Source organism: Chlorocebus sabaeus, chromosome 11 (genome assembly GCF_047675955.1).
Source record: "Chlorocebus sabaeus isolate Y175 chromosome 11, mChlSab1.0.hap1, whole genome shotgun sequence".
NCBI lineage: Eukaryota > Metazoa > Chordata > Mammalia > Primates > Cercopithecidae > Chlorocebus > Chlorocebus sabaeus.
The window spans coordinates 12,413,003-12,433,940 of NC_132914.1; the positions used below are offsets into that span (position 1 = coordinate 12,413,003).

Here is a 20,938-nt window from a genome sequence, read left to right on the forward strand (position 1 = left end):
TGGCCTCCCAAAGTGCTGGGATTACAGGCTTGAGCCACCACGCCCGGCCCTTTCTTTGTTTCTGAGACAGGGTCTCGTTATGTTGCCCAGGCTGGAGTGCAGTGGTGCAATCACAGCTCACTGAAGCCTCCACCTCCTAGGCTCAAGCAATCCTCCTATCTCAGCCTCCCAAGTAGATGGGACTACAGGTGCAAGCCACCACATCCGGCTATTTTCTATTCTTTGTAGACATCTTGCCATGTTATCCAGGCTGTTCTTGAACTCCTGAGCTCAAGTGATCCACCAGCTTTGGACTCTCAAAATACAGGCATGAGCCACTGCACCCAGCCACATCTAGTTTGACTTCTATACTGTCCTGTTTCTGGCCTTCTCCCTTCACCTTCAGATACCTGCTCTTTAATTCATTTTTCTTGTCAGTCATGTGTGTTGGTTAATTCATTGACTGTTTATATTTGAGTATGAATAAACTTCACAATACTCTTTCAATCAAGCATTTTCATTTTGTTTTTTATAATGAATTCTAAAAGGAAAGAGCCTGTCATCTATTAAAGGAGCTCTAGATATCACGTAATAGGGAAATTGTTGGAAGGAGCAGAAAAGCCTCCAAGGTCAGTAAGGAGAATTCTTAAAGTAGACAGAGTGACCTTCTTGGCGTAGGGTTGGGAATAGTAGTTGTAGAGGAGATGGAGAAGGATGCAGTCCAGGAAATTGTGGTAAAAATTAATACAGAATACACTGGTTGCTTTGCTAAGGAACTTTCTCCTCCAGCAAGGACAATCTGTCAGTGGGCTAGGCAAGATGGTCTGTATTTGTTGTCATGAAACCTGTGTGGAGTTGCTTCCAGGGGTGAAGCCTTCCTGCCCTACAGTTCAGCTCTCCTGCCTCCTTCCTGCTTCTGTGCCCCATTTTTTCATGCATGAATACAGATCAACTTCTCTCTCCTTCCCCTAATCATAATCCATCTGCTACCACAGGAGCCAGGGCTGCTGTGTCAGTTCTTTGGGTGGTGCCCTACACAAAAGAACTGGCTTACGTGGCACCCTGCCAAGTGGACCAATGAAGGCTGAAATCTAGCCCATGCTTCCCTCACCAAACCCTGAACTTGTGGGTTACTTTCTTCTAACTCACACAGGGGCACCCTACGGGTTAGCTGCAACCACGGCATAAGCCCTGTGTTGTGTTTTGGGACACTGTAGTAGTGCTCTTCAGAAACAAAAACAAAAAACAACTCCTCTTAACATACTCTCTAGACTGAGCCATGCTTTTCATGCCTTCTGTAAAACACAGTGACATGTGTCCATGGCACACCCAAGCCAGCTGTTGGTAGGCTGCTCCTAGTATGCCTCGGGCACCTCTACTCCCTCCAGTTATGCTTTATGTATACACCAAGCATCCTTATGTGTTCCCAGAATGGTGTATACACCAAGCACCCTTATGTGTTCCCAGAATGGGGTCTGCCCATTGTACTTGTTATTTTAATTATCCAAATTAATGAACAAACTGACAAAGTTGTGTAAAAAAACAGTGTCGTGGTTTCTTTGAAAATTAATTTCAACACGTTGCAAAGATTGAAAAAGGGTAAGTGGTAGAAATAGCTGTTGATTTAGTTGTGGGGAGGCACTATAAAAGGTTGGCAAAAGAAAAATGCAATGCCTAAGATTCTGTACTCTAATTGCTTTATATGTGTTTTGAAGTCCTTGATTCACTTTAAAGAAACTCAAGCTTAGAAGTCATAGACCATGAATTATGGATATAGTTTATGAAAAAAAAAGATGTGTCACTATAATCAGCAGACCCATGCTAAAAATAAAAAATAAAATATATCTTTTCAAAAAGCTTTGGCCCTACATTTAAAAACGTATATTTAGACATTTTAAGGTAAAACACAATGTTCAAGATATGTGTGTATATTATTTTAGTGAATTTTTCTATTAATCGACTGTTGACTATACCCAGTTCAGATCACATCATATAAGACTTCTACAATATTTTATTTTGTGCCTAATGAGATTTGTGTGTGGTGGTAGACTGTTGCCCTTTGTGATGCCTTTCTATATAATTTCAAATATTCTGTATTATATCTGCCTTTGGTAACAGTATTTCTGACAACAAAGCAATAATGCCTCACAAGAGTAATTCTTAATAACAATCATGCGATCATACCTAGCCCAATCCAAAATATTTTTTAAAAGCTCCTTTAAGTCTAGTTTGACTCCTAAAATAGACTTTACTACAGATTACCGCAAGACACACATTCGGTCTGGCAACCACCGAATCAATATTTGGCTCCTCTGCTGGGAATTTTGTAAAAATTGCCTTTTAAGTTCAAACTGACTAGGAAGCTAGTAATATATTCACTTCTCAAAACAAAAACAAAAACAGGAACAAAAAAATCTGGGTATAACAAACTCAGACCTTTTCTTAGGAAGGATAATTTCACATGAGGTTATTCATTAAGGGAGGAAGGAAGAAGACCAGAAAAGAAGTTTTGTTTCGTCATTTCCCAACCATTTGGAATCAAATAATTGTACAACTTGGGAAGCGGAGAGGAACTTACAAGTCAGAAAGCTATACCTTTATCCTATAGCAGAAATGTCTTCTTCAGGTCAAATGCTTCCCCACTCTGTTTTGTTACCAATAGTGACATCTTCCCCGCTCTAGAAAAGCACATGCTTTATTATTGAAAAGCTCAACTTAAAAAATTCTTTCTTGGCCGGGTGCAGTGACTCTTGCCTGTAATCCCAGCACTTTGGGAAGCCAGGGCGGGCAGATCACCTGAGGGTGGGAGTTTGAGACCAGCCCGACCAACATGCAGAAACCCCGTCTCTACAAAAAAAAAATACAAAAAAAAAAAAAAAATTCCGGGCATAGTGGCGCATGCCTGTAATCCCAGCTACTCGGGAGGCTGAAGCAGGAGAATCACTTGAACTCGGGAGGCGGAAGTTGTAGTGAGCCAATATCGCGCTATTGCACTCCAGCCTGGGCAACAAGAGCGAAACTCCGTCCCCCCCCACCACCCCCCGCTCAAAAAAAAGGAAAGAAAAATTCTTTCTTAGAGTGAGTGTTAGTCTGTCACTTTATCACGTCCACTTTGGGATATTAGTTCTGAAATTTGCAGATTTGAACTTTTCCACTCTTGTATATTTTCGGGGAACTGAGTATAATTAACCTGGAGAAAACAAGATGTATGCATGTGTCCTAGAGAGATTGGTGTGAAGGGTATGTAAGGAAAAACTACCTAGCTATTAATTTGGCAATGAAAACATTGTGGAGGCTTGCTTAAAAAGTAGTGAGCTCAGGTGTTCCAGGAGAGAGCAGTGATTATTTACTGGGAGGTCTTTAGGGTGGGATTCTTATTGGATAGAAGATTAGAATAAGAAGCCTCTCAAGTTACATAATTTGAAAAGTCTATACTATACTTGGCATTCACCATGACATTCTACTCTATAACATATTTGGTTTCTCCAAATTTTCTTCATATGCTATAGCTTCCAGATCTTTTTTCTAGTCAATCTGTTATGAAGACATATTAACATAATAAATATCCTTTAAATTTTATATTCACAATTAATTTTTTTGAGATAGGGTCTCACTTTGTCACCCAGGCTGAAGTGCAGTGGGGCAATCACAGCTTTCTGCAACCTTGAACTCCTCACCTCAAGTGATCCTCCCACCTCAGCCCCCCAAGTAGGTAGGACTACAGGTGTGCATCACCAACCCGAGCTAATTTTTAAAATTTTTTGTAGAAATGGGGTCTCGCTATGTTGCCCAGGTTGGTCTCCAACTCCTGGCTTCAAGCAATCCTCCCAAATCCACCTCCCAGAATGCTGAAATTAGAGGTGTGAACCACTATGCCAGGCCCCAAAATTAAATTTTATAATCAATAAATACGATGCAGGAATGGGGTTATGAGAAAATAACTTCTCTTTGGAGACCTTGATAGTGTTGGTAAAAACTAATATGAAATGAGTTGCTACTAAAGAGCCTTGGAAAACACAGATTTCCACTAAAGTGATGAGAGGTCATCTTTAGGACTGGAATGCAATTTACAAATCAATAAGTTAAGAAATTATTTTGTAGCTTATTTAAAGAAATACAGGTCAAGAATCCCATATCTGCAATCCCCCAAAAATATTAAAAACAAGTTTTTCCATAACCAATTAAGTGGCAGAACCTGATGTAAACTACTGGAGGATATCTAATTATTTGTATTTATCCTCTTCACGTATTTGGCTGCTGAATGTTTGAGTGTTTGACTTGGAAGTGTACTATATGGCCTTTCTAAATCCAAAATATCTGAAATCAGGAACACATCTGGCCATAGAATTTTGACTCAGGCACTAGGAACCTGTCTCATATGTGAAAGGAGACTAATGGTGGGTATCTGTTATCTGCAAGAAAAAGGAAAAGGGATTCCACTTTCAGTAGCATGGTGTACCACTCTGAAGGGCACAACAATACAAATAGAAACAATTAGATAGGCTGGGCGTGGTGGCTCACGCCTGTAATCCCAGCACTTTGGGAGGCCGAGGCGGGTGGATCACGAGGTCAGGAGATCGAGACCATCCTGGCTGACACAGTGAAACCCCGTCTCTAATAAAAAAAAAATACAAAAAATTAGCCGGGCGCGGTGGCAGGCACCTGTAGTCCCAGCTACTCAGGAGGCTGAGGCAAGAGAATGGCGTGAACCCGGGAGGTGGAGCTTGCAGTGAGCTGAGATCGCGCCACCGCACTCCAGCCTGGGCGACAGAGCGAGACTCCGTCTCAAAAAAAAAACAAAACAAAAAACCCCAATTAGATATGGAATAAAACCTACTTTTAATTCCATGTTGGGCTTACAAGCAGTAATGGAAATCTCCCAGCTACCCCTCCTTCTGCCCACACTAACCACAGAGTAAATAGAAATCTAAATCAAGGAAAAAAAGGGGAAAGAAGACTTTAAAAAACAGTCATTCCAAAGATTTCAAGATAACATATTAGTCACAATAGGCTACATTATGCTGTGATGATAAATTAACTTCAGTACTCACCAACATAACAGAACATTTATTTCTCACTCTTGCTGCATACCAGTGCAGGCTGGTAGGAGACTCTGCTGCACATAGTCATTGAAGGGCTTGACTGATGAAGGCTTTTCCATTCAGCATGTTTTAAGTTGTTGCAACAGGATAAAAGAACACATGAAGACCCCAAATTCAAACTCGGCCTTGGACCAGAAGTGACACATGTCACTTTCATTCCTACTGCCCAGGATCATTCATGTTGCCTCCTCTATATGCAAGTGTCATGTAGGGAAGACAAGAAATATTTCCTGATCATTACCGTCTCTTCCACTAAAGAATAAAAGAGAAACAGAAAAAGTGAGACAAATAGAAATTTTAAAGTGATATAGTATAAACAAATCCAAATAAATCTATAATCACAACACTCAAAAAGCAAGTAATGTCATAATATATCTTTAACATCTACTTATATGTTGTTCAGGAGAGACCCACCTAAACGTTAGAAAAAATAAAGCTTGAAATTTAAAAGACAAGAAAAGGATGTAATAGGCAGATATAGCTAAAAGAAAGCTAATGTGGCTGTATTCTTACCAGAAACATACACATTTTCAGACTAAAAAATGATTAGGTATAGAAAGGGACACTCAATAATTTTTAAATGCTCAATTCACCAAGAAGATATAAAAATTCTAAACTTGTATGCATCTAATAAGATGCTATCAATGATATCAAATTATATAAAGTAAAAAATTAATAAGGTGAAAAAAATGAATGAAACTTCCAAAGCTTAAAATGCTTACTATCTGGCCCCTTACAGAAGAATTTTTTGACCTCTGTACATGGACATAAGGTACTTTAGCAATGTTCGAAATATCGGCATCAAACAACAACAATCTTTGAAACATAATGCGATAACATATGGAGCCAATAAAAAATAAATAATCCCACACTCTTGAAAATTTAAAAGGAAACTATATTTTTAAACAATGCATGGGTGAAAGGAGAAATAATGACGGAAATTTAAGAATACTATGTAGCAAATAACAAAACTATTATATATTAAAACTTGAGAGACGGCCAAGGATGGCCAATTGGAACACTAATAAGGGCATTAACTGCAATACACTGAAAACAGATCAAATATGTTCCAATTCATGAGTTTAGATATTTGGGGGAAAAGCTAGTTGATCACCTTGGGAAGATGATAGGGAACCATTTAAATAAAGAGAAAAAAAATCAAGCATTTATCATACTTTCCTACATGAACCATACTACTGAGCAGTCAGTAATGAATCACCTGAAGACATTGGCACAAGGTGACAAGTTGAAACATGTAAGGAAACCCAAGAGGCCAGTCATATCCAGCTGCCCAAATGGGATTATAGAAAGGCAGCTCTTAGAGAGGTTTATGGAAAACTGTTTCCTCTGAGGGCTGAACATGCAATTTTTTTTTTTTTTTTTTTTTTTTGAGACGGAGTCTCGCTCTGTCGCCCGGTCTGGAGTGCAGTGGCCGGATCTCAGCTCACTGCAAGCTCCGCCTCCCGGGTTTACGCCATTCTCCTGCCTCAGCCTCCCGAGTAGCTGGGACTACAGGCGACCACCACCACGCCCGGCTAGTTTTTTGTGTTTTTAGTAGAGACGGGGTTTCACCGTGTTAGCCAGGATGGTCTCGATCTCCTGACCTCGTGATCCGCCCGTCTCGGCCTCCCAAAGTGCTGGGATTACAGGCTTGAGCCACCGCGCCCGGCCTGAACATGCAATTTAAGAAGAGTGAGGACAAGCTTGGTTCCAATGGGGACCTCTGCATCCATCACTATATCTGACTACCAGAAACTTCTGAAAGCCACCACTCTACTTCTGTCTTTCAGATTTCATGCAGGCTCCTCTTTTGGCCAACTCTCATTCAGAATCATAAGACAAACGGAATTTTGGAAAATGGCATAGCAATTCAGTGTAGTCCCCCTTTTTCACTTTGGTAACTATATATCCTCTTTTTTTTTTTTTTTTTTTTTTGAGATGGAGTCTCGCTCTGTCTCCCAGGCTGGAGTGCAGTGGCCGGATCTCAGCTCACTGCAAGCTCCGCCTCCCGGGTTTACGCCATTCTCCTGCCTCAGCCTCCCGAGTAGCTGGGACTACAGGCGACCACCACCACGCCCGGCTAGTTTTTTGTGTTTTTAGTAGAGACGGGGTTTCACTGTGTTAGCCAGGATGGTCTCGATCTCCTGACCTCGTGATCCGCCCGTCTCGGCCTCCCAAAGTGCTGGGATTACAGGCTTGAGCCACCGCGCCCGGCCTTATATATCCTCTTTTAACCACTTCCAGATAAATAGCAAAAGTATGTTTCCACTTAAAATGGAACTAGCCTTCATATACCTAAAAAGACATTGATCCAGTCTCCTGTAGCAGGGCCCTTTAACTAGACCCCATGCCATGGACCAGTACGGGACTGTGGCCTGTTAGGAACCAGGATGCACAGCAGGAGGTGAGCAGTGGGCAAGCTAGCATTATTGCTTAAGCTCTGCCTCCAGTCAGATCAGTCATGGCATTAGACTCTCACAGGAGCATGAACCCTATTGTGAACTGAGCATGCAAGGGCTCTAGGTTGTGTGCTCCTTATGAAAATCTAATGCCTGATGATCTGTCACTGTCTCCCATTACCTCCAGATGGGACTGTCTAGTTGCAGGAAAACAAGCTCAGGGCTCCTGTTGATTCTACATTATGGCGAGTTGCATAATTATTTCATTATATACTACAATGTAATAATGATAGAAATTAAGTGCACAATAAATGTAATGTGCTTGAATCATCCCCAAACTATCACCTCCCCCCACCCCCTGGTCTGTAGAAAAACTGTCTTCTACAAAACTGGTCCCTGGTGCCGAAAAGGTTGGGACTGCTGCCCTAAAGGATACACAAATGAGATTCATCTTTGGATGATGTCCATTTATCTTTTAGCCCACTCTCATTCCCCCTTTGGTATGCTGTAACTTAAATACTAATGGATAAAGTTAATACGTTATGTTAGATAGCAGAATGAGAGAAAAAAGTAAAGAAGAACAAAGGTGGTGTGTGTTTATATATACATACTTAAATAAATTCATAACAAATAAAAATACACTCATACCGACTACCAAACTCATTTCTGCATTTGGTCACATGGTCATAGCTGGTATTTAAAGTTTGCTTTTCCCACTATCCGCTCAGCATTATTTGTTCTCAACAGGCACCCCAGATTTCCTGAAGGATGACCCAAACCTTCATTCCTGAAGGGTCAGTAACATTTGCAGTCCTGCTCCATTGGGTGTTGCAGTTTTCTATCAACTTTTCATCAAAGTAGTATAAAGAGGTGCCCCCAGAGGACCTGTTCAATTCTAGTGATCCTCCTCTCTGCTCCCATCATGTACTAGCAACCCAATTTTTCCTTAAGGATCAGAATCAATTATGCTAGCTAGGAGAGTAAGCCGCACCTTCCCCTTGCCCTTTTTTTTTTTTTTTTTTTTTTTGAGACAGAGTCTCGCTCTGTTGCCCAGGCTAGGGTGCAGTGGCGCAATCTTGGCTCACTGCAAGCTCCACCTCAGGTTCACACCATTCTCCTGCCTCAGCCTCCCAAGCAGCTGGGACTACAGGCGCCCGGCACCATGCCCAGCTAATGTTTTTTTGTTTTTGTTTTTTGTTTTTTGTATTTTTAGTAGAGACGGGGTTGCTCCGTGTTAGCCAGGATGGTCTCGATCTCCTGACTTTGTGATCTGCCCGCCTTGGCCTCCCAAAGTGCTGGGATTACAGGCATGAGCCACCATGTCTGGCCTTTTTTTTTTTTTTTTTTTTTTTTTTTGTCAGTAGGTTCAGAGGCATAAGGAGCTCAGAATGGCTCCATTACAGTCTCAGATTCCGGTCTGATAGAACTGCTGTTGTGTTCCCAGTAGAGGCACTCTTCCCTTGGGAACTAAAACCTTTAAAACAGCAGATAACAAAGTTGGAAGGATGGAAAACCCAATATTTGCTAGTAGGCCATTAAAGTTAGTAATAAGAGGAGCCAATCCCATTTTCTCCCTTTAATTCTCCACCTGAGGGGGAAAAAAAGCACCACAAGGTTATTGTATGCTCAGTGCAACCAACTGCATCCTGGGACAGGTGCAGTGGCTCATGCCTGTAATCCCAGTACTTTGGGAGGTCGAGGCAGGTGGATTACCTGAGGTCAGGAGTTTGAGACCAGCCTGACCAACACGGTGAAACCCCGTCTCTATTAAAAATATAAAATTACCCGGATGTGGTGGTGTGTGCCTGTAATTCCAGCTACTTGAGAGGCTGAGTCAGGAGAATCACTTGAATCTGGGAGGTGGAGGTTGCAGTGAGCCGAGATCACCCCATTGCACTTCAGCCTGGACAACAAGAGCGAAACTCCCTACCAAAAAAAAAAAATGCCTCCTGGAAGACACTGCTGTAGCCCTGCAACATGTTGCCACTAAGCTGGTACCACAGCTGAGTCTCCAAAGAGCCACCCACTATCCTATCAACCAACTACCTAAAAGTGATGAGGAACATGACAAGCCCAGTGGACTTGATGAGTTCTAGCCCATTGCTATCATTGACTTGGCATAAAATTAGTTTCCTGGTCAGGAGCAATGTGGTGGGGAATACCACAAGGGTGAATATGGAATTTTGCAAGTTCTGAAAGGATTGTTTTCCCAGGAGCATTGCAGGTCGAAAAAAATCCATATTCAGTTTTGCCCATTGGAAGGATTTCCCTTAAGCACTGTACCTTAGGGTGCCCCTCGAGGGCCTGCAGTGCTGCAGCTGTCCCCTTTTAGGTGGTGCCAGCATGCCTTGAGAAACTATCTGTAATCAGGCCTGAATTTTCTCTTCCTTAGTAAAGTGGACATAGAGAACTTCCCACGAGGCCACGGGTGTGGACTGAGAGAGAGAAGGCAATTTAATATGAATAAGAGCCATAGGAATCTGAGCCAGTTATGCATGCAGCTTACTTATGCCTTTGGGACCTACATAAGCCCAATCTTGGATATATTATTTCCACTTATATTGGAGTGCTGCTGTGGACGCCCAACCTGTGGCTTAGTGGGTCAAACAACATCTAGTTCATAATGGGGAGTTCATATTGCATAACAGCTTGGTAGTCCAAAGTCAAGCATTCAGTCTTTTCTAGGGTTCAGTAGCAAATGAGAAGCTATTTATTAAAAAGAGAAAGTTAATCTTTAGAAGATGGCACATAGCTTTGCTTCCCAGTCCTAAAGGTCTATACTATAACTCACAGATAGGGTCCAGCCAAAGGCCCACACAGCCTCCCAATCTGTCAGAGACATTTCAAGTATCAGTGGATCTTCTGTATCAAAGGGCCCCAGGGGCAGAGGAGCTGGCACGCAGCGTGGACCTGTTGAAGAGCCTTCCCTTGTGTTAGGCTCCACTGCAAACTGGAAGTCCACTAGCAGTTGAGCTTCTTTCTTTGGGGTAGGGCTAGATGCAGCAACTCGTTCTTCACTTTTGAAGAGGTATCTTGACCATGTCCCAGATCAGAGGAGGCAGTCACTGAAGTGGAGGGCTCCTAAACTTTGGTGGAGTTGATTTCTCGTCCTCTGGCTATTTGCTACTTCTTGCTTATCCAGTCCAGTCAACAGTGTAGCATCACCATAATTGAGTAGAATAATAACTTGTGGAATTGAGACGCAATCAATGTCTTTTCAGACTAGATTATGACAGAAGGCTTCAGGGTTGATAAAGGCTCGAAATAGGACAGTGGAGGGGTAGTGCTGGCCCTAACAATTAAAAGCAGTTATAATCTTTACCATCCATCCTTTAAGCCTTTTATTGTAGCACATTCTCTGCATTCCTTCCAAGAATTCTCTACTGCCTTTGATTTACTATTTTAGCAGGTAGGCACAGTTCTAGGGACTCCTTCCTGGACTTTTCTATCATAAAATCCCTTACCGCCCATAATATGGTTTAACTGTGTGCCCACCCAAATCTCATCTTGAATTGTAGCTCCAATAATTCACACATGTTGTGGGAGGGACCCAGTGGGAGACAACTGAATTATGGGGGTGGTTTCCCCCATGCTGTTCTCATGGTGAATAAGTCTCATGAGATCTGATGGTTTTATAAGTGGAAACCACTTTTGCTCGGTTCAGATTTTCTCTGTTGTCTGCTGCCATGTAAGATATGCTTTTCACCTTCTTCCATGATTGTGAGGCCTCCCCAGCCACACTCTGGAACTGTGAGTCCACTAAATCTGTTTTTCTTTATAAATTACCCAGACTCGGGTATGTCTTTATCAGCAGTGTGAAAACAGACTAATACAGCCCATAATTTGTGGAATCAATTTGGGGAATCTGCCATTTGCTGAATATGTGAATTCCACCTCTGCATTTTAGAACTGGGAAAATAATCACAGGGTTCAGGTATCCACCAGACCCACTATGAGTTGAACTCAGGCCAAAACCTCCACTTATTTCCTGACCTCTTAAGGCCCTACTGTGACTGGTGCACCACAGTGACATCTTGGGTTTCTAGGAACAGTGCTACTGTGCAGCAATCCTCCCAAATTCTACTTATTTCCCCTCCCACAAGGTACAATCACACTGGTAAGTGGTCACAGATCCCTTTGGGAAAGGATAGTAAGATTTACAATACATTTTCTGCAGTCTAGCAGCATTCTTTCTCAAAAGGCCTTGCTTCCCCTTGATTCAAGAGGCTCTGTGTCTATGGACTGGATCAGGTGCAGCAATCAGCTGAGGATCCAGGACTGCTCTGGAATTTAACTCAGACTTCTCTTCTCCACACCTAGAACTTTTTTGTGTATATAAATCGAGTAAGACTTTAGTAACCCATCATTTTAGTTTCTCATTTTATATTTTATTTATTTTATTTTATTTTTGAGGCAGAGTCTCAGTCTGTCTCTCAGACTGGAGTGCAGTGGCCCGATCTCGGCTCACTGCAACCTCCACCTCCCAGGTTCCAGTGATTCTCCTGCCTCAGCTTCCCAACTAGCTGAGATTACAGGCCCACGCCACCACGCCTGGCTAATTTTTTGTTTTTTTTAGTAGAGACGGGGTTTCACCATGTTGGCCAAGTTGGTCTCAGACTCCTGACCTCAAGTGATCTCCTCACCTTGACATTAATTCTAGGGATATGAAAATAAATTAGCCAACACCAAATATCAAACCATTCGGATTATCACTTTAGTTCTGCTGTCCATTATTACAACCATGTCTCTCTTGTCCCTAGCAGTAAAGATAGTTACGTGATGTCACTTGGTGCCTCTCACTCCAGTAGCCCACTATCCCCAGTGAATTGTCGGATGATGGCAACATTAATGGCTTACAGAGAATGGCTACTATAGAACTCCAAAAGGATTCTGGTGTTTGCTTCAGCAATGCTTTCTTTCTATTTCTTTGTCTTTCTTCCTTTCTTTCTCTCCCTATTTTCCCCTCTCCTCTCCTTACCCTCCTCCTCTTTCCTTTCTTTTCTTTTCCTTTCCTTCTTCTTGCTTTCTTTCTTTTCTCTCTGTCCCTGGCTCTCTTTTCTTTCTAGTGATGAGGCCTTATCTTTGTTGCACAGGTTGGAGTGCAGTGCCAAAATCATAGCTCACTGCAGCCTTAAAATCATGGGTTTAAGCGATCCTCCCACCTCAGTGTCCTGAGTAACTGGGACTACACATGTGCACCAATCCACCCAGCAACAACACATTTCTTAAAGCTTTGATAAAAGGAGAACCTCCCAGGTCCTAATGAAGGGATCTTACACAATAAATCCACTCCAGCAATACTGCCTGCTTGTCTTCTGGATACCTTCTATTTATAGCAATGTGAGAAGAATTCATGAAAGATGCTGTTTTCAGGTACTACTTAACAGAAAACAAATGGTTTCATTGTGTGTGTGTGTGTGTGTGTGTGTGAATTTTGAATAATATGAACAAGGACTAAAAATAGAAATTGTAATAATGAAGTAAGGATTGTGATGGTTAACTTTATGGGTCAAATTGACTGAGCCAAGATGGCCGAGTAGCTGGTAAAATAGTACTTCTAGATGTGTTTGCGAGGGTGTTTCTGGAAGAGATTAGCATTGGAATCAATAGGCCGAGTAAAAATACTGCCTTCACTGATGTGGGTAAGCATCATCCAACTCACTGAGAGCCCTAATAGAACACAAGTGTGGAGGAAGGGCAAATTCTGTCTTCCTCTTCCTGAGCTGGGACATCCATCTTTTTCTGACCTCAGACATTGAAGCTCCTAGTGCTCAGACTTTCAGCCTTGAACTAGGAGTTACACCATTGGCTCCTCTGCTTCTCAGGCCCTTGGACTTAGACTCAATGATACCACCAGTTTCCTGGTTCCCCAGCTTGCAGATGGCACATCGTGGGACTTTTTAATCTCCATAATTGCACAAACCAATTCCCATAATAAATCTCCTCTTACATATCTATTTATCCATCCATCTATATCCTATTGATTCAGTTTCTCTAGAGAAACCTAATACAGTGTTTTAGCAGAGATGAGAGATTCAATAGTGAAAATAGATGAACTACACAAGTTTGGTGGTGGAAAAAGGGACATGGCAAGAATCCAAACCAGAAAATTGTTACTAACTGGAAATATAGAGGAGAATCTGTGAGTAAAACAGAAAAAGTTGGCAACAGGAATATATGAAGCATAGAAGAGATCAATATGTCAAAACTTATTTTGAGGTTCATTAATTCGAAGGTTAACAATATGGTGGCATTGGTAAGAAAGGTGGCGAAGCCATAGAGAGAAAACATATGGAAGACAGTAATTTGAAGGTCAGGTACAAAAAGATGTGACAAAAATTGTGAAATATTCTAAAAATATAGGTGCCAAAGAGTGGGCTGATGGAAAGTTGATTAGTATATGCAGTGACTTTATAATGTGACAACTTGGCTAGGTTGAACTACATTCCCAGAATTCCCTTTATGATTCCAGTTATGGTGGGCCAAAGAGAGAGAGTCTGGAGCGATTTGGAGGGTAGATACAAAGCAGCAAGCATTTTTTTTAGCTCATGCACATGGTCATTTAACTGCTGGCTCACCTCATGGGAATGAGCCAGTGACTGGGGCTGCAACTACTCCACATTTGAGATGATCCTTCTTCAGCTTCTGCAACTCCTGGGCCAGGTATGTGGGTGTTTAGTTCCATGGCAAAAGACCCCAGCTTGTATAGAACACCCAGGCCATCCAGGTCAGAGGCAATGAGAATTAATATGGGTTTTGGTCCACTCTCACGAGATCCACTTCATGCTTTTGAGTTCTAGTTTGTAATTTGTTTCACCCACTTTACATCCATCTCCTCTTCCCAAATGACTGCCTTAAATATATTTTATGATGTTAGTCAGCACGCAATCAAAGAAGCAGAACACACACACACACACACACACACACACACTTCTGCTCTGATTGTATGATGACTATAATAAAGGAAACATATAGCTTAGGGCACTAATTCTCAATATTTAAAACTCCATGTCTTACTTGGATAAGCACACACACTTCTCCTCTTCTCTCCCTTTTCATCAGTTATGACAGACCCTTGTTAAGGAAACATGCCCATTAGGTTGAGGAATTTCTGGTCTGGCATAGATATAGCCATGGTATCTGCTTTTGTAGTTTGTCTTGTTTAGCATGCAATTACTTTCATTTTTCAAATATAACATTATATAACGACTATAAATTTTCAAATAAAATGCATCCACTTCCACGTTTGTTTGTTTGTTTATTTATTTAATTAATTAATTTATTTATTTGCAACAGAGTCTTGCTCTATCGCCCAGGCTGGAGTGCAGTGGCATGATTTCGACTCACTGAAACCTCTGCCTCCCAGGTTCAAGCAATTCTCTGCTTCAGCCTCCCAAGTAGCTGAGATTACAGGTGTCTGCCAGCAGGCCCAGCTAATTTCTGTATTTTCAGGAGAGACGGGGTTTCACCATTTTGGCCAGGCTGTTCCTGAACTCCTGACTTCGTGATCCACCCACCTCGGCCTCCCAAAGTGCTGGGATTTCAGGTGCGAGCCACCACTTCCAGCACTTCCACGTGTTCTTAAATGTTCATCCTTCCCCACTCTTTGCCCCTCCCCATCACTCTTTTTGGAGAATAAAGGTTAGACATACAGGTTTGTGTGTAGAAAATCTTAAGAGATCGTAATTCACTCTCTAGCACCCAAAACAAACCAGATAATCTAAATAATTATAGTTAAAAAAAATCAGAGATATGAAAGCACAAAGAAACATAGGTGAACTAAACTTCAGAAAGCGACAATCATTCACATGAGAGGAAAGAGCCACAGTTCTCATCCCTGATTGAAATGGAAAGAGGAGGAATCACCAGAATTAACGGTAAGGAGAAAGCAGCCTAACTTTTAACACATTTTAAAGTGTGTGGCTGACGTGACAGGTTAGAATCCACAGGAGCCACAGGCACAGAGCAAAACCATACTACCTCGCAATTATTTCTCACTGATATTCACTAACTCCTGGGGTAGGACCACACAAACAAGGGCAATAAAGAGTTATTAAAACTTTCAGAGACACATTGGGGTTTCAGCTAAGAAAGACTTGTAGAGGGGCAAGAGAGCTGAAAGAAAATCCCCAAGCACTCCAGGCCGTCAGCTAAGAAAGACTGGTGCAGGGAGGAGACGGCAGGAGCAGAAGGATCTTCCCCTAAGACCTGAAGCTAAGGAGGACACCAATCAGGTGAGAGTAACAGCTCTAAGACGATATCTGCTTATAGGAAAAATCCTAATCTTGCCTTCAAAATATCTGAAGCCTATGGTAAATCGAATCAAACTAAACTTGAATCCCAACCCAAACCCAGCCCAACTCCAGATCATATCAACTGAGCCCCAACTTCCTTCTTGGAAGAAATTTTTTAAATTTAATTTTTAATTTTTTAATTTAATTCATTGTCTACTGTATTTTTACATAAAAATGTCCAGCAAACGGTCAAAAAATATGGAAACACACAGATACACATAAAAAAAGAAAATATGGGCCAGATGCCATGGCTCACGCCTGTAATCACAGCACTTAGGGAGGCCAAGGCAGGCGGATCACAAGGTCAGGAGATCGAGACCATCCTGGCTAACACGGTGAAAGCCCGTTTCTACTAAAAAAATACAAAAAAAATTAGTTGGGCATGGTGGTGGGCACCTGTAGTCCCAGCTACTCGGGAGGATGAGGCAGGAGAATGGCGTGAACCCAGGAGGCGGAGTTTGCAGTGAGCCGAGACTGTGCCATTGCACTCCAGCCTGGGAGACAGAGCAAGAAAGTAAATAATGAATTACCTGTAATCCCAGCACTTTGAGAGGCCAAGGCGGGTGGATCACAAGGTCAGGAGATCGAGACCATCCTGGCTAACATGGTGAAACCCCGTCTCCACTAAAAATACAAAAAAATGAGCTGGGCGTGGTAGCAGGTGCCTGTAGTCTCAGCTACTAGGGAGGCTGAGGCAGGAGAATGGCGTGAACCTGGGAGGCGGAGATTGCAGTGAGCCAAGATAGCACCACTTCACTGTAGCCTGGGCGACAGAGCGAGACTCCGTCTCAAAAAAAACACAAAAAACAAAAAACAAAAGAGAATTACATAGGCTTAATAGTAAATTGGAAAAAATCAGAGGAAAGAAACTTAAAAAGAAATAAGTAGAAAGCATTCAAATTCAAACAAGCCAGGTGTGGTGGCTAGCACTGTAATCTCACTTTGAAAGCTAAGACAGGAGGATTGCTTGAGACCAGAAGTTCCAGACCAGCCTGAGCTGATCTCAAAAAAAAAAAAAAAAAAAAAAAAAAAAATTGAAATACAAAGAGATAAAGCAGAGTATTTGAGATACATGGAACAATAATATATGGCCTAATACTTGTATTAAGAATAAAAAAGGAAACAAACAGAATGGGTGTAAAAATATTCAAACAGACAATAAATGACAATTTTCTTTTTTTTTTTTTCTTTTGAGATGGAGTTTCGCTCTGTCGCCCAGGCTGGAGTGCAGTGGCATGATCTCCGCTCACTGCAAGCTCTGCCGCCTCCCGGGTTCATGCCATTCTCCTGCCTCAGCCTCCCTAGAAGCTGGGACTACAGGTGCCCGCCACCACGCCTGGCTAATTTTTTTGTATTTTTAGCAGAGACGGGGTTTCACCATGTTTGCCAGGAGGGTCTCGATCTCCTGACCTCCTGATCCGCCCATCTCGGCCTCCCAAAGTGCTGGGATTACAGACATGAGCCGCCGCGCCCGGCAGTGACAATTTTCTAAAACTAATGAAAGATACTAACCCACAGGTCCAATAACTGCAACTGACATCAAGGAGAATAAATGATAAATGCAAAGAAAACCACTCCTATGTACATCATAGTCAAAATTCTAAAAAACAAATTTAAAGAGCAGATCTTAAAAGCAGCTACAGAAAAAACACTATACACAGGGGCACCAAAATAAGAACTACAAGTGATTTTTTAAATCAAAATATGAAGTCAGAAGATGAATGACATGTTTAAAGTGCTGAAAGAAAAGAAAATGTCAACATAAAATTTTACATACAGTAAAAATACCCTTCAAAAGTGAACATGAAATAAAGACATTTAGAGGCAGACAAAAGCTGAGAGACTTCTCCAACAAACAGCACACAGGCAATGCTGAGCGAAGTTCTTGAGGCCAAAGGGAAGATACCAGATGGAAAACCAGATCTGCAAGAAGGAATAAAAAAGTATTAGAAAGGATAAATATCTGGGCAAATTTAAAAGAGACATATTTTAATACATTCATTATATGTATATATACACATTTCTAAATACCATAAAAATACAAGGTAAAATGAATTTTATAACATGTAGAAGTAAAATATAAGACAACAATACAGAGGATGGAAGAGGGATAAATGGAATTACACTGCAACTTTTTTACAGATTCATAGAACAGCATAATATTATTTAAAGGTAGACTGTAATAATAACATACACAAATTGTAATTTCTAAAGCAACCCCCATATTTAACATAAAGAAGAAAACCTAAAAAGACAATCTAGTAATTTAAATGGAATATGAAAAAAAAAAATCCAATTTACCCAGAAGTTGTTCTCAGAAAACAAGGAACAGAGAAACAAGCGACAAATGGAAATGAATGAATGAGAACTTCCCTCAACCACTATTATTGAACGCTGAATGGCTCTGCCAATAAGCTTTTACTACAGACTTGATAATGTTTCTTTATGAATTTAACCTAAAACTACATGGCAAAACAGAGCTTGCATGCAAAACTTAAAACTGCAGTAAAATCATTTTGACACAACTAACATTGTTTGAATCACAAATAATGTCAAGCTGTTTTACACACTTCTCATGCTGTCAAAAGTTAAAACAAGAAGCAAGATCTCCATTCCAACACAAATTTGCGGCAGTTACGTTTTTCTGAACTCAAACTACAGTACCAACAGTGTTTTTTGAATTTTAATGCAAGTGCAAAGGAAATTTTCATATTTAAAATTTATTTAACTGTGCAACTGAGAAGCTTCCATTTAACCTTCAACTGGAAGTGATTAATCTGCAATGTAATGGCATGCTAAAGGGGAAATATCAAGAGATTTTATAGAATTCTAATATAATTTTAGAAATGCCTTCTAAGCAATGAATACACTCAAGTAAAATCACGTGCTCATGGGTTGATACCAGTCTTTGGCAGTACCTATCTGGGTAGAAAGACATTTCAAAAATGAAGTACATAAAATCTCATAAAAAATCAGCATTAATAGATGAACATCTGCAGTCAATTTTTATGAGAGAACACTTTGAACACCAAGTGAAATGTTATTTCCCCCCAAAAGAATTCCATGCCTTTCATTAGTATACCTGTATTAAAATTGCTATTATTACACTTTGAATTGATAAAATAAAAAACTGTGGACTTTTTTTTCTTCATGTTATATAAGTATCTACCTGACATTCTCAATTTTGTCTCTTGGCCCACAAAGACTAAGGCATTTACAACTCGGCCCTTTACAGAGACTGGCAACCCCTGGTCTAAATGTAGCTTTTGCTAGAGTTGTTAACTATGTTTTTTACTTTGGAACCATAAACAGTCTACTTCAAACTACTACTTCTATGAATCACTTCTAGACGTTGAGGAGGAGTTAAGAAGAAAAGTCGAGAACTAATTTAGTCCTGGGGTTAAATAATAATTGTAGCCAACTTTAACTGAGCACATATATTGTGCGGCTCTCTGCTAAGGAGGCATTTGTATATATTTTCTTATTTAATAAGATAATCTTATGAGCTAGGTACTATTTCTCCCCATTTTACAGAAGCTTAGTGACTGAGTTGTCAGGGATCACATTGCTAAGTGATGTAGAAGACATAACCCAGCAATGGGACATCTGAACCAATGTCTGCAACATCAATTAAGAAAAGCAAAAGAATACAGAGATTTGTTAAAGGGGAGAAGGGGGTGGTCAAAGGCAGAGGAGTCGGTGTGGACAAGACTGAGATCGCTTGGAGAGTAGGACTACCAGTTGACAAACACTGTTCAGGTTCCTGGAGGCTCACAAAAACCAGTTCCCACCATCCCAGCAACAGCACTCTTTCCCACCCTAGCCTCGTTCGGAGTGATCTGATCAATGTGTGAACAAAAGTATTGTGTGTACAAGTCTGAACACATTTAATAATAGGGAGAGGTGAAGAAAAGTGGGTAGAAAAAATCTGTAGGGTGGGGAGACTCGGGGAAATGTGTCCTGGTTCGGTGTAGGAAACATATATGGGTATATACATATTTACACCATATTTAATATATTACTCAATAAAGACGAAATTACAACAAATTTCGTTTTACATTACACATCCACATATTAAACCCCCATATATGTGTTAACAAGGTTAGAATTTAAGTATGATGATAATGTTCTCAGTTTTTTGTGGTGGACACTTCAGGGCAATTTAAGAGACTGTAAATAATAATAAAAATAATAAAGTAATCAGACCACTTGTGCTCAAGGCTAGACCCCTCAGCCCCAACGGCCTCAACCACCCTCAACTGCTTTTCCAACCAAATATTCCTCCCCCTGCAGGATCCCAGGGCCATCCAATCAACCGGCCAATGACGGTTTCACAGAAGCGGTCCTGGGGAGGGGTATTATCTGCAGGAACACGTCCTGCCAAGTTTGTAGTCGAGTCACCTATTTCGGTTGGTGGCGGCCGCTATTTCTTTAAAAGGGCAGTGGATTTCGAAACAGGAGGGGGAGGTCAGGAAAAGGAACTCAGCTGCCTTTGATAACTGCCCTGCAACCATCCCTTCCCGGAGCGCGTGCTCGGCTGGGGAAGCGCCCGCGACCGCCGCATCCCCAAGCGGGCGCGCGGCGCCACCTCTTTCCGGGGCGCCCACCTTCCCCGGGAATCCCCCCGCCCGGCGGTCCCCCAGCGTCTGCGGCGCGGCCGCCCTGGCTTTGTCTCCGGCGTCGCGCTCGGGCGCCCGCTCTCCCTACATTTCCCCGTGTGCAGGCTGTAACCCGATCTCCCATTTCCTGGTGGATTCTCTTAAAGAGGCAGCGGTCGAGAAGCAGAACAAAGGCTATTGTTTTATTTCCTCCTTCGGATTCCGCGTCCTTACCGGAATGGCCCTTCATAGATAATTACTTTCGTTGCATCTGCTCTTAGGGAAACGTTTCAAAACCCTTGTGCATATCGATGTATCCAAGAGATGGAGCCAGGGGAGGTGGGAGGAGTTTAATAAAACCTGTTTTGTGGTGTCTGGGGCCACGATGTAACGTTTTTTAAAGGTGTCTTCCTTAAGCCCGGAAATTGGCTCCGCCAGCGGGAGGTCTCGCGGCGTGGAGGGCGGGCGCCCGCACCGGGGGCCGGCCTGGGGGGCTGCGCCGCTCGCCCCGCTTGCAGCCGCGGCCTCGCGCGGCCCCGCTTCCCGGGTTTCCTCCGCCCGCGCCC

At 41.9% G+C, this 20,938-nt stretch overlaps 1 long non-coding RNA gene across 1 annotated transcript; it reads right to left on the bottom strand.

Annotated features, from left to right (window-relative positions):
- Nucleotides 1–17,446: 17,446 nt before the first annotated feature.
- Nucleotides 17,447–20,921, bottom strand: LOC140712736 (uncharacterized). The gene is made up of 2 exons (XR_012094454.1): nt 20,607–20,921; nt 17,447–17,697 (listed from the first exon to the last, which is right to left on the bottom strand). It is a non-coding gene; the product is annotated as an uncharacterized lncRNA (long non-coding RNA).
- Between the last annotated feature and the right edge of the window lie 17 nt (nt 20,922–20,938).